General features: G+C 41.7%; 1 long non-coding RNA gene across 2 annotated transcripts; it reads left to right on the forward strand.

The window, feature by feature from the left end:
* Positions 1 to 6492: 6492 nt before the first annotated feature.
* On the forward strand, positions 6493 to 14570 carry LOC309867466. 2 transcript variants are annotated; one of them, XR_014313191.1, is made up of 3 exons: positions 6493 to 6539; positions 9373 to 9416; positions 14490 to 14570. It is a non-coding gene; the product is annotated as an uncharacterized lncRNA (long non-coding RNA). The 2 variants fall into 2 exon arrangements; XR_014313192.1 differs by lacking the exon at positions 14490 to 14570 and adding an exon at positions 10738 to 11223.
* Positions 14571 to 15224: the final 654 nt, after the last annotated feature.

The following is a 15224-nucleotide window of genomic DNA, read 5'->3' on the forward strand; positions in this document are numbered from 1 at the left end:
TTTCCAAAATAACACAGCAGTAGAAAACTTTGGGTTCCAGAGAAGAATGTTTTGCTGGGGAATCCTCCAGGGATGCAACGTGACCCTGTTGTCAGGAGTGAGCCCCTGGGTCCTGCAAGGACCTGGAACTAACCAAAGGGAAGACCAGTTCTTTGAATCCCACCTCACAGACACTTAATAATCTGCCTCTGAACTAAGCTAATATGAAGGCTTACAGTGGTCATTACATTAGTTGTCCTTTGAAACACAAGAAGTAAGAAAATTAGAACCCAGTGAAGACTTACGTACATGGCAATGAAACATACCCTCCAAATGCAATCGTCTACCAAATAATGAATGTGTAAAGACAAAGTGCTATTCAATATAATGAAGATGGACCGGCTGATAACAACATAGAGATGGGGGCTTCTGTGCCTGAAGTGACTTTGTAACGAAGGAAACACTTGTGGCCATAAAGCAGAATAGTTCATTTTTTGCATGCTGCACCAGGACACTGGGACCAGTCCTGGAGTGCTTTACCCACCACCACCTAATAAAATCTGTCTCCTTTTGCCTGTTTCCAGGCTGTGATGGCCTATAAATGTGCGAAACACCCAAAAGGGACCTTCTTGGATGAATAAAATGAACCATAACCTCTATTGTTAATGCTAACCTCTTGGCTACTTAGTGGGGTCTTTTTTTCCCCTTTATTATGAAGCAGTCCAATTCAAGAGAAAAGAATGAGACCTTATTTTTGTGGACCTGTACGTTACATGGGAGCAAGTTCAAAGGGAATTATCTCAAAGAGATTTGCTGAACAGAGTATCTACACGGACCGAATGTGGTTACAGATGTGAGCGGTACATTCCTTGGAATTGACACATTTTAACTGAAGTAGGATTGGGATTTGGGCCCCTGCCCCAGTAAGAAATTATTTTTGCATAGGTTGCTAAAGAAGCAAACATTTCAGGTTGTTTAGAAACTAGCAGGGCTTGTGCTTGAAAGAGAAAATTGTAGTCGCACAAGGATTCCATTCTCCTTCTGTCTTTAAATGTCTTACTGGTACTCCAAGCTGGGAGCAAAACTTTGACACTTGAGGTAGCGTGTAGAGCCCAGAGCCAACTCCACTCCCATTTCTTTGAACTGCTTTTCCAGTTCGAAGCCTCTAAGAATCTGGTCCTCCTTTATCTCTCCTTGTTATAAAAAGTGGCAGGAGACAGAGTGGCAGAATGACCCACAAGATGGCATCTGTCACCAGGGGATTTCTTCCGCATTCTGCAGGCCAAATTTTATTTGAACTCGCTGTGGCCTCTGTCACAACTTCAATTTCCCTCTACTCTTGCCTCTTTGTCTTTATCCCCTTCGTGCAGGCCCAGGCTGTTTACCTGGCTTCTGAAACCTTTTCCTTCAAGAAGCCCAAGTTAAACGAAAACAACAACAACAACAACAACAAAAAACAACTTTAATTTGAAATCCGGCCTCAGAATTATAGCAGCAGGGAGGGTAGAGGATGGTGGATGGCTGCAGCAGCCTCCTTGAACTTGGAGTCAGGGATGGAAATGATTGTCCTAAAACTTTGATTTTCCCCCACAGACTCACACAGACCCGAGGCCTGCAGGGAACGGATCTGACGGTGATGCTGATGAAGCTGTAGGGTCTGGGCTGCTTTTGAGGGGAATGCATGACAAATGGCTAAAATGGAAGTGTCCTTAGACGGGTCTGCTGAATTTTAACCCTGGCCAGAGTTAAACCATATTAAATCCAACTTCTTAGTTTACTGAGGAGTCAAAAGTGTAATCGAGGGGAAGGATGATGTCTCTGAAGGGCCAGCAGGTTTATGAGAAAAAAAGGATTCATCCCTCAAGAGAACAAGAACACGGAGAATTTTATGTGCCGGGTGAGTTAGGGACAGTGAGGTTGGGAAAAATCTGCATATATCCAAGAACTAGTCAGGGAAACGATTAGATTTCCAAGTATTAAATCCATCAATGTGTACAAAAAGACACTGCAACTGTGCTGGCCAAAGGTTAGTTTTATTATCAGAACCATGAAACATCTTTAAATGTTAAAGTCATTAACTTATTAATATGAGGATGAGGATGAATATGACTTTATCAATATTCTTTGAAATGAATTCAATTCAAGTAACAATTTTTTTTTTTTTTGGTCTCATATTCATTAACTATATACCATTGAAAATAATTAAAAGCCAGTCTGGAAAAGGGAGCACAGGGCAAGCAGGAGCTGGTGGTGGCAGTGGGGCGAGGAGGGGGAGTGATGGGGAGGAAGCCAAGGATCCTTGCTGGAGTCTGGTCCGCATCTCATTGTGGTGATGACCAGGGAAAGTGACAACTTCCATGGACAGCAGCTCTGCCCTCCCTCCACCTCTCTCTGCACCCTTGCTTTGCCGAGTCAGAGGAGGTGATGGGGGAATCCTGCCACCCACGAGGCACCGTGACCCATTGTCTGATCAGATGTGGTGACAGCCTCCCTCTTCCCGTCGGGCGGGGTCTGCGGCTGCCCATCCCCACACACGGTTCCACCGGGCGTCCCAGCATCTCAGTAATGGCTATAGAAAGGGTCTTGAAGCAGTGTGCTACGGTTGGTGTCATGAAACAAGTAAAAGAAATACATTGCGTGTCAAGGACATCTACCATTCTTGCTTTTTCACAATCTTTTTTTTTTTTTTTTTAATCGTTTCCTGTGTGCGCACTCTTATTTCTGGTTGTTTTTTGTTTTTTGTTTTTTTGGTTTTTTTCCCCAACTCCCACCCTGCTCACTTGGGAGTCATTTTTAAGGTCAGCCAGTATACATTAATCCTGCCTGGAGTAAAAATTTACTCCTCATGATAGAAATGACAGGCCTGTCCAATAACACATGGGGAAAGATGTCATTCATTATTTATTTTTAAAAAGCAAAAGTAATCGGCGATCTTTTTGTACATTATACAAGTGCTAGATGAAAAGGCACGTGTGTGTGCGTGTGTATTGTTACAGAGGTACTACCCCTATAACGTCTCCCTGTTTTTCCCTGGAAGAATAAAAAAATCACATTTTTCACAGCACTCCGATGGAACATGGTTGAGACCTTTCCTTCTTATTTTTGATGCTGTTCATCTCCCAATGGATGAGTCTTTTCTTCCCTGAGAGACTGAGCCAGGCAAGGAAGGGGAGGGGCAGCGGCAGGCAGAGGGGCAGGAAGGAGAAGCGTAGATCTTCACTGTGTGTGCATTTATCTGTCTCTAAGTAGGACTTGAATATAATTCGGTGAGACACTCCTCTCCCTTTAGAGCTGGGCACAAAAACAAGCTCATGAAATCAAACAAGAGGGCAAGAGCTTATCTTCCCCCAACAAATTTATCAAGAGAGAGTTGGTGGTGGGCTTAGGAAACTGTCATGGAGGGGACAAGGTGGAGATCAAATGTACTGTGGAGTAAGGAAACGAAGCACAAACTTTGCCCAGAGCTTGGGGACAATGATGCTCAAAGATTAACCCACCCTCTCAATTAACACCTCACATGAAAATCCCCACAAGGTCATGGGATCCGTGCTTCGGTGCGGTCAATCAGCGCCGCCCGCCTCCATACAAACCGAGACCGAATGCAGAATTAACACCGGTCCCCAAGCCCTCGCTCACAGACTCACGTCAGATTAAGCCCTTGCACAGAGAAGATATGAAAAGCATTTCTAATTAGGGTCTGAGGTTACTGGTTAAAATGCAGTCGAGCAGTCTACCAACCATTCTTCTCCTTTTTTATAATTTTAATTAAACTCAGATACTATTTAATTCCTACCTGCATAGATTTAGTGCTACTTGAATGCAAACCTGATAAAGAATACTCCTGATCCCCACTTAGCTGCCACAAGGACTTATTAAAGAGGGGGTGACTGTCTGCGAGATCTTCCAGGAGTCCCTCTGCAATAATTACTTTTCTATCAAATGAAAAGCATAATATTTTTCCGTAAATAGGTTTTTTCCCTGTGAAACTTTGACTTCCCTACTCTCTTGACAAAATTGTAATTATAACTTCACTGTAGGGGTTACTCTACCATCAGGCTAGCCATTAGAATGCTTTTTCTTGCACGCCAAAGCTCTGCTTTCTCATAGCTTATAGAAACTTGAGACGGACGCTGGAGAATTTTTCGCACAAATGTATCACTAATTAGATGTGGATGTGTTGCTTCTGTATTTCAAAATGCTATCGGCTAGACCCTTTTTTGAATTATTAGGAATTCCGCGGTGTGTCTGAGTCCTTCTGTCATTGTCTGATTAGTAGTCTAGTGTCTTGGTACCAATTTTTAATATCTGCGGTGACCCCGGAAGCCTTCAACAACATCTTCAGCATACTAAACCTTCGCTTCTCCAAAGCGCAGATCTGAATAATTCAGGATCTGTAATGGCAGTTTTGCCCTTATGAAATCATTTGGGCAACTTTGGGATTCTAGAATCTATAATGCTAGCTTCCTTTCCATGGCCTCTTGATTACTTTCCCAACGGTGGTTTCAAATAGCCACAATTTCAAAAATGTTGCTCTAATGGCTTGCTGAAATAATAACAGTATCAAAAATTATCCAGATAAGGTCCCCTTTTAAGTACTTGTCACAGAAGTCTTCCTTCAGCCTGCAGCGTCAAGCAGGACCTAAACCTCCCACCTACTGGATAGAGTAAAGTACAATCTCATGTTCCATGTTTGTAAGTGTGGCCACCATTTTTGATGACGACATTAACAAGAAAATGCACCATAGTATCGGTTGACCACCCAGTCAACACCCAATGTTTAAGTCAAACACCCAATGTTTAAGAAAAAACATTTTGAATAAGTGATGCTATAAAAGAAATATGTTTATGATCTTTAACTCCTTTGATGCCATTCTCAACCCAAGATCTCCAGTCACGGAACTAAAAGGGAGGGATCATGAAATCTAGACTATTAAGTGACCAGACTAGCTTTTCATACCTCTCTTTTCTTTGTCCCCATAAGCCGTAGGTTTCAAAAGTATCCGAGACGGCCTCGATTCTCAGGTTGGACCTGAGAAGCTTGGACCCTGGGACTTGTGGGACCAACAGGGGTAAGTTCAGTTCATGAATCCCATTTCCTACCAAATATCTGCACCCTTGTTCCCTACCCACTTTCAAACAGTGCCTCTTGTAAAGCTCCTCAAAGCTACCATCCCACCCAGCAATATAAGCTCAGAAGCTTGACTACATCCTGATTCTTCCTACCTCAAGGTTTTGAAAGGTAGCATAGCTATACAGTAAAGAAGAGACTAGCATCGCATTCCCTACTTCCACACGGGGTGACCACAGGCATGTTACTTCATGTCTCTGTGCTTCACTTCCCCCATCCATAAAATGAGGATCCTGTCCATACCTGCTCATGGAGTGGATATAAGAAATAAATGGGTTTGTACCCGCAAAGGGCTTAGAACAATGCTGGCACAATGGAAGGACTTCATTGGTATTTAGTATTAGGAGGCACTCTTCCTTGTCTGGAAAGTCTCCTCCTCTACAATGTGCCTGTTGAAGACCCAGGGGTCATTTCAGACCCCTGTCTTCCAAGAAATGGCCCTTGGTACTCTGGGTCAGAATCAGGAAGCTCCTTATCTCCCATGTATTCCTTCTAGCACCTATGATATTTGGGCATTTGTTACAGTGTGAGGGTCGTGGCTCTCTAGCTGTATGTCACAAAACCTGAACAATTTGCCCCAGATTTTGGTCAGAGGGTAGAATGTTCTCAAGTTACAACCAGAGATGCGTGCCCTTCCCAGAGGGGTGTCAGATGGAAGCAGAGTGCGAGCTCCTGGAGGGCAGCCTGCCTGGTCTGCTCAGTCTCTGTACCCCATAGCTCTAAGCCCAGTGCTGCGAGCAGAGCAGATGCTTGGTAAATGTTTGTTAAATTAAATCTCAGGCAATTTGCTTCGATTTACTTAGAACTCCCTGGGTAAGTAATCAGTTCCTATACCATTCAATGAGCTTTTAATAGCATTTACATTGGACTCTCCATATAGGTTAATCAGAACCAGCTCTCCTAACTCCCTGGCTTTATACTCAGGGATTTCAGACAAACAGACTCAGGTCAGTGCCTTTGCCCATCTTACCCAAGACTGAAACTGAATGGGGGAAACCCTGAATTTATGTGGATTTCTCTTCCTTTTGCAAAACAGACATCATAGAAGGAGACACAGGCAACACACCAGTCGAGTCAAAAGTTAGATTTCCATGGGACTGTGTTTCCAATGAATGATCAGCTGTCTTAATCATCGGGAGGAACTGATTGTAGAGTGCTCCCCACCTGCAGTTAAGACGTCAGTATTTTAGGATGTGTTGGAAATTTTCAAATACCTGAAATTCAAGTGAAAGGACCCAAAATGTAAACCCAAAGATAATCATGAAGACTTTGAACTACTTCTGCTCCATGAACACTATATCCCACCTAAAAAAGGAATGAACTTTACCTTGAATTTCAACCCCTTTTGTTATTCTTTTCTTTGGCATGTTTTTCTGATGTTCCAGCGTGGCCAAATACGAGGAAGAAGAAAACTGGGGCTGTAGGCTCCGGGGTAAGAAGAAAAACACATAGCAATTTGAATGATGGCTCAACAGAGAGAAAATATGTTTTAAGAATCAAATGCTGACAATTGGATCCTGAAATTCTTCAAATGTGTGACTTTTTCCTTAGTTATCTTATTTGGAAAGATAGTTCTGAGCTTCTTTGCTTGAAATTAACTTTTGTTTGATTTTCATATGTGGATTAAAGGTGATTTGGCAAACATAACGAAATATAAGCAAAATCAATTTCTTCAAATCTAACACCTCGGAATTAAAACTAATGTTTGAGAAACACCTTGTGCCAGCATTGTGCTTGTCTTACCTCATTTTGCTCTCACATTGACTTCCAAAATTAACCCGTTGTGTCACAAACAGTGAGATGATCAAATGGGTTGACTTTCCATATGAGATTATTCGCTACAAAGAGATTTTGAAAACTCTCTTGCAACGATGTAGGATGGTTAAGACTCCCATTTTATAGGTAGGAAAACTGAGGTTTAAAGAGATATTATGTGCCTATAGCTGCATATTTAGAACACCAGACAGGATTAAAAGCTGAACATCTCCCATCTCAAGTACTCCTCTTTTCCTCCACCCACATGATTCTTTTCTCAAGGATTATTTTGTTTCTTCACATTTTCCTTCACTCCAAAGACATTTACTGGTAGCCCTCTATAACGGCAGGCATTATTTTAGGTTCTGAGACTATGGTAGCCAACAAGGTGAAGTCCCACCCTCGCCAAGTTTATATTCTAGTGAGAGATGTAAATGGCCTGTTAACTCTCAGGAGGTAACAGCAGCTATGAAGAAAAAATGAGCAGGACTCAGAGCCGAAGTGGATGAAGGTAGAGGGCTCTTTCTTTCTTTCTTTCTTTCTTTCTTTTTTAAGATTTTATTTATTTATTTGTCAGAGAGAGAGAGAGAGAATACAAGCAGGGGGCACAGCAGGCAGAGGGAGAAGCAGGCTCCCTGCTGAGCAAGGAGCCCAATGCAGGACTCGATCGCAGGACCCTGATATCATGACCTGAGCCAAAGGCAGATGGTTAACCCACTGAGCCACCCACACATCCCTAGAGGGCTATTTCTGAAGGGTGGTCAGACACTCTGTGTTTAAGCAGAAACCTGAAGGGAATAAATTACAAGTGCCAATTCCCTGCCAATGGGCACCTAAGAAATTGAAACAACCCCCCACTTCACACAAGCGAACCTCGAGGAGTCAGGAAATAGCAGATCGAGGACAAGATCTTGCTCCCACCTAGACAGGAAATATCTGGGATGGTGGCTTGGCTTCTCCTTCCCATTCTCACTCTGCTTTGTTCACATCTGATCTCAAAGTCATTAACAACAAGCCAACTTTGCTTTTTACCAGATTAGAAGTGGCAGGCTAAGCCTTGGGGTGCCATCGCTATTGAATGAGCCCATATTTCCCATAATATTGTCTACCATCAGTTTCATTTTGGTCACAACAGCTTCAGAACAGAGGACTTTGTAGTGGTAGAAGCAAGCGAGACCTTAGATCTGAGTATCAGGGACCCATGAGACCTCAGTGTGCAGTCCTTTCAACTTTCACGTAAATGCTTGCCCATGACGAACTTCACCCCATGCATGCCTAAAACTATGTTCCACATTTTTTTTTCCATCCAGGCATCCATTTGACTCACGGACACGTGCTAGGTGCTTAGCATTTCGGATAAATGCATATAGGCCCACAGCAAAGCTAGGTTAACGTATGTCCTGGCTGCTCCCTCTGACAGGTTCCATCTGATACATCATTCATTCATGTCCCAGGGAGTTCAAGTTGCCTAAGAGAGAAAATATGAAAATCACAAAAGATTTTATTTCTCATAAAGGCTTTATAAAGCAAAATCTGCATAAAGCAATATTCAGCAACATAACAACAATAATGACAATATAATAGCGATAGGCAACGCTCCATCCAATGTGTAATTAATATTTTAATTATTTTCCTCGGTAATATCTGCATCCCACTGTGCAAAGTAACTGGGTCTCGAATTTTCCAATGATGACAAGATTAGCGTTATTAATGTTCTAGGATGTGTGTCTTTATTTTTTAATGTTATTAATGCTACTAATGGTGAGGAATAAGAGTCATTACGAGGTAAAGAGGTGGTTCGTTCTCATGATCCCACTTGGGTCCCTGGAATTTAACTTTCCACATTGGTTAATAATTTATCTGTGGCTGAAGCTGACTTTTTGTGTATCCCAGTTGTATATCCACATGTATATTTATGTCTACTAAATTATTTTAAAGAGCTCTAAAAATAATTGGCCTATTATCTCACACAGATAGTTTTGATTGAGATTGATAATATTTTAGAACTACAAACATCAGACTACTTGTTTTTAGAATTTTTTTTTAAGAGAATGTTGTTTTTACTGGCAGAGGAAATTACAAGTCTTCACCTTCTCAGCCTTAGATCTCAGGGAGATTATCTATTAAATTTATGGAATGTTTTCAAACAGTTTAATTTCCAAAAATTCTAGGCTGCCCATAAATAGTATTGTGTTTCTCATGGTGTAAAGCTGGGCTGTTAGATAAAAGTAGCCCCTAGCCAAACACAGCTAACTGGGCACTTGGAAATGTGGCTCAATTGAATTCACATGTGCCATAAATGTAAAACACTCTCTGGGTTTTGAAGGCTTGGTTCAAAAAAAAAAGAAGAAAAAAGCAAACAAACAAACAAACAAAAGACAAAAGAAACACCAGATCTCATTAGTAACATCTTAATATTGTTTGCATGATAATATCTTGGACAGCTTTGAGCTGAAAAAAAAAAAAAAAATTTACATGTCACTTTTTTTTTCTTTACTTTTTCAATGCAGGTACAAGAAAATTACACATGCGGCCCCCAGCACATTTCTACCAGGTACCACTGCTCTAGAGCACAGTCTGTGTAACTAGTAATCAACCCATTTTACAGATGAAAAAATGAGTTCATGGAGATAGTTTTGGGCATCCAAATTCAAACAGTTTGGCTCTAGAAGCCATGTTCTTATAAGCCCTGTGCCATGTTCCCTTAGAAACAAGAGTCTGGGTCCCCACTGGTTTCAATCCTTCTTTGCGGAAACCCTGAGCTCAGTGGAGGATTGAGGAAGGCTAGAACCATCCACGATCTAGCACCTGAAGAAATGTCCCAGACAGGGCCACGGTCATCTTTGTCATCTAAAAATGTCCTCAGCTGTAGCGCAGCATTGTCCCTCCATGAGGAGAACAGCCAACTTTCACTGAGATCCTTCCACAGGGAAGGCAGGAGCTACAGCCCCATATTTGCATCAGTGACTGGCACTGTATTAGGATTGGTATCAAGGGGGTGGGATCCTGGTTTCCCTGGATTTGGGCCTTTCACGCCTTCTGATTGATAGCTCCTACTTGTAAAGCGGTCACCCGCGCAGCTGTCTGCTGCTCCTGTCCGCCTCTCCGCTGCGGTTGATGCAATTCTGGTTTCATTCATCAGTCGCCTTGAATAGCAACATCCTCCAGTTGGAGGCAGACCTGCTGTCGTGGCGTAAGGGCCCCATTTGCATGCACGCGCTGTCCTGCCAAGCGCTCCGTGGCACTGCGTCTGCCAACTGACAGGCAGCCCGTGGATCCCATGCCTGATAAGTTTTCTAGTTCCTCAAATTATCTGTGTTTTACTTCGCTTTCATGCTCAAAGCATAACAAATTTCTTTGATATGTTTCTGTGTGCTGCGGAATGCCAATGGCATCAATTGAACTGTATCGCACCATGGAAAAAGCTGTTTTTTGCAGAGCTTATAAATATCTGCTGCTTCATGATGTCTTTGATTGCTACATAAACTCTGATCATTCAACATTGATCAAAGATGGCATGGAATCAAATGGCTTTATGCGGTGACGATATGAGTGCAACAGGCAAAGGTCAGGAGTAGGTGTTGTGCATAGACCCACCCCCTCATCATGGAGAAGCTTCCAGTGGACTGGGATAGGTCAGCTTTTGTCCACTGGTCTGAACTGAACAGCGGGCTTCGTGCTAGAATTTTTCTGGCTTACAATATATTTCTTTGGAAATGTAACATTGTTAGGTGACTGCTTCTGCCTTTTAGGAATATTGTAAACATAGAAAAATTAAAAATTTGAAAAATAAATAGAAAGCTAAGCAGACAAAGATAGATGGACAGATAGAGATAGATAACCTTCTGTGTTTTTGTTTTTGTTTTTGTTTTTAGAAGGAGCGAGAAAGCCGGGAGAGGGAAAGGCAGATGGAGAATCTTAAGGAAGCTGCACGTCCAGCTCAGAGAACAACTTAGGGCTCGATCCCACCACCCCGAGGTCATGACCCGAATCAAAATCAAGAGTCAGATGCTCAACCAACTGAGTCACCCAGACAACCCCCTTCTGTGATTTAAATAATTTTTATGTCCTTTTTATGTTGACAAACATGGATTATCGATTGATTGTAGGACATCTGAAAAATATAGGAGAAAATTACCTCAGGAACCTAGGAAAATTGCTTAGAAGACAGAAATAATCTATTAACATTTCTCATTCTTTGCTATGCGCAAAGATTGTTTTCAAAACGTTGGACTATACTGTGTTTTGTTCATGTCTTATGGCCCTCGGCACCTTTTATGTTCACTTAGTTATCCTGAGCATCTCTGTCTGCGTTAAATGTTTTTCTGTATGTGTTTATTCCCTTGATTATGGTGATGGTTTCACAGGTATATGCATATATCCATATGTCAAATTGTATACATTAAATAAGCACAGTTTTCTATGTATCAGTTATGCTTCAGTAAAGCTGTTAAAAATATTCTCTTATAACTTCTGTTCCAATCGCTATATGGTAAATCCTAAGGATGTATCATAATTAATTTAACTAATTCCTTATGGTGAGACAGAAGTGTCTTTTTTTCTTCATGTCTGTAAACTGTCTAATACATTAGAGATCACTGAATGGAAGACAGGTTGAAATGGACTGATATAAATTAAATAAGTAATGTAAAGATCAACTTACTTTTAGACAATGTTATATTCACACCCAACATTGTCAACATTGTCATTGATTATCTGAGGGAAGTAAAACCTATTAGAGTTTTTAAAGTGCATATTTTTCCTGTTCAGTTGGGCAAAGTTTTATCTCCAGGGAGAATGAGCCCCCGCACCTACAGCAAGATCTCTTCAACACATGCCGACTTCCGTTCTCCCCAGAAACCTCCCATAAGCTTCGAGTTGGTCCTGATTATTGGCCACTAGAATTGGAGTTTTCATTTGTAGTAATTCCAATTTAGATGCGAGACCATCAGCTGCATACCAAAGTCATGATCAGAGTGTGAACGTGCTCCTTTTTTTCTTTTTTAATATTTTATTTATTTATTTGAGAGAGAGACGATGAGAGAGAACGTGAGAGGGGAGAAGATCAGAGGGAGAAACAGACTCCTCGTGGAGCTGGGAGTCCGATGCGGGACTCCATCCCCTGACTCCGGGATCATGACCTGAGCTGAAGGGAGTTGCTTAACTAACTGAGCCACCCAGGCGCCCTGGGATGTGCTCCTTGATTGGGGCATGACGAATTGCTTACTGTCCAACTACTTTGATGTCAGAACAACTGAATCAATGCAAAATGGCTGCTTAGTAGTGTCATCTAGTGGAGATAGTGCCCAGTAATGGGTTAGTTCTCTCATCTGAAAAGAAAAAAGTTTACTAGATGATTTCTAAGTTCTTTTCTTTCTCTGAAATGCTGATATCTGTGGCTACTTGAATTCTTCACCCTCAGGTCACATCCTGTATCAAATACTGCGTGCAGTGAACAGGCTCGTCTTACAAAATAAAGACCACATTTGAGCATGTGTTTGGAGAGATAGACAAGTAGAAAGATGAGAGGCAGGCACAGCTGTCTGTATATATATTTGCTTCAACAGCTCCCCAGGGGACCTCAGCTCACAGGCCTTCCTTTAAGGCCTGGCTGGCCCTGTTATCTACCTTAACCATTACAATATTGCAGAAAGTGAAGGTACCTGAAGTGATGTTTTATACTGAAGACTTGGTAAGTCCTAGAAACTTCTGTGTTTGTGCTCTTAGAAGCCAACTGCCATGTAAGAAGTTGCCTATCCTTAGACGACTATACCACGAGGAAGCCCAAGCAGTTATTTATATGCTTGAAGAAGAAAGGAGGTCCTGGTCGACAGCATGCTGGTGAGATCCCAGCCAGCACTAATCCCTAACCATGTGGCCTTTCCCACCATCTTACCACCCAGTGATACCATGTACAGAAGCAGAAACTCCTAGTCAGCTAGCAAAATCATGAGACATCCCAATAGACCTTATTTTAAGCCCCCAAGTTTGGGGACAGGTTGCTATGCAGCAACAAGGAATGATATGTATTTACTACTGTGGAAACAAGAGAATAAAATAAGGTGCATTTTTTCATATTTGCATCATGACTGGCACATGTATGTCCATACATATATATATATGTGTATATACTACATTCCCAACAAAATCTTAATTAAAATGACACGATTCAGCTTAAAAACAAAATCACATAGGTGATTTTGACTGGAAACAAATTTCTTGCTCTCTTTACCGTGACGATGGTGATGGAAGTCATTATATTCTTAAATTAACGTGGAGGAATATTTGGTTTATGCTGTTCTTGTGATAGATTAAAATCCACAGATTCACAAATACACTTTTTCCTCTAGGTCAGGAGAAATTGTATTCCAGAGTAACACAGTTAAATTGAGTGGAATTCGTGCTCACCAAGTTCCAGGATACATAATATGTGTGATAACCATGTCTGATGTGACAGGACCTGATGGGCTGCTGGCTGGAAATAAAGCTTCTGCCGTAGAGAAGGACAATAGGCATTTATATTCCTCCAACCAGCCTTCAGCCTGTCTTATAAGCAGATGTATCTCACTTTGAATATGGGCAGGGACTGCCTCTGAGAGACGGTAGGAAGGTAATCGTGAAAGACCTTTCTGTCTTTGACCCTCCCTCTCTCTCTCTTTTTTCTCTCCTTCCCCCACCACATGTAACCAAATGAGCTGCATAAACAAAATAATAACACATCACACAATTTTTACCAGCAGCAACAAAACTATCTTATCCCATATGCTTTCTAACGTGCCAGCCGAAGAGACTTCTTGGCTTAGCGTGATGTAGGGCTAACCTTGTCCTCAGTCTCTATCTTAAAAACAAAACCAGTTGTATGGAATTAGAAACACCCCCTCTCCTGCTCAATGCAAAGATAAATCTCACCGACTGGGTCTTCTTTCTCCATATGACCTACAGTATACTAGAAATTTCCATCCTTAAAACCTCACCTACCGACAGGTTATAATTCTCAAGGTCATAACTCACCTGGTTATCGTTCTACTTTGGGCAGCTTTTTACAGACTCAGTAGAAGAAGCATCCGTATTCTAATAAGTAAGCTACTTCAAAAAGCACAATGTAGGCTGGGTTACAGCCTATACATATGAATAGAAATTTCTGGCACCAGACACAGACTTGACCACGTGCTCAGAGCTGGGAGCAGGAAATGGGGACGCTGCACTTTTGAGGCTTGTTCTCCTTTTCTACCTACTTGCATATAGGAGTTTCACTCAGGGCATCTTGCTCTGTCACCTTTGACTCAAGGGCATATTTTCTAAAGTTTGTGGTCTTCTGAATCTCTCTTCTTCATTTCTCTGCATAAATGGACTTGACCCCAAAGATGCCAAAGCAGGTTTGGGTTGCTTGCTCTTTTCAGCCCCTTTGCACCTGACTCCCAAACCCCACAACTCTGACCAGGCCAGAACGACCCTCACAGTCAGCTCACATGCTGTGGGAGCCCCTTATCCTCCAAGCTCAGGTGAATGTTCAGTGTTCCTATATGGTACCAAACCAAGACACTTAGCCATGAAGAGCACAGAACTGAAACCTTGCTCCCCAGTTGGGCATCTTGTTGTTGGTCCTAACTTCAGTTTTCTGTTTCAGATTACTACTTCAGGCGAGAGAGACTCTGCGGCAAGAGGACAGTGAAGCAAAGAGAAATGATCAGCCTTGACTGATGAAAAAAGACAAGTGTGGAGTGTTCAGTGATTAGATTGGGAAAGTGCACACACCAAGCTGTCTTGAAACTCTGCTTTTTTTTTTTTTTTTTTTTTTTTTGTACACCGAAGCTGATCTACTTCCAGCTGATTACTTTTTGTTGTGGTTGTTATTTGTTGAGCCCTACAGGTGACTTACAAAAAAAAAATAAAGACCTACAGATCTAGGACTGAGATAAAGTTGGTTCATATCTGAAGGTCCACCGAATAGAATAATAGAGCATTTAGCAGTGCCCTGTTAAATATTTGTTGGTTGATTGCTGGTTTATGTATTTTAAATGTAATTTCCTTAAGGTAAGTTTAAAATTAATATGCACAAACCTCTAAGAAGTAAATGAATTCTCATCCCACTCACGCTGTAAAGAGTGCCACAATGTCTGTCTGCAGCTTCTGATTTGCTACTGTTTACACCAGCTTGGTAGGAAAAGCTTCCATTTCCCTGCAGAATTTTGTGTGAACACACTACATATCTATAAAATTGTGTGTGGGTGTGTGTGCCTGTAAGGTGTTAAGCGGTTATTTATAGAAGGAAGATTTTGCACCCTCCTTCTAGGGGACAGTCTGTTATCTGTGTATGTTCCCAGGAGTCATCAAAAACTTTTACCAATTAACTTTTATAAGT

The sequence above is a fragment of the Mustela nivalis genome (genome assembly GCF_964662115.1).
Source record: "Mustela nivalis genome assembly, chromosome: 6".
Lineage (NCBI taxonomy): Eukaryota > Metazoa > Chordata > Mammalia > Carnivora > Mustelidae > Mustela > Mustela nivalis.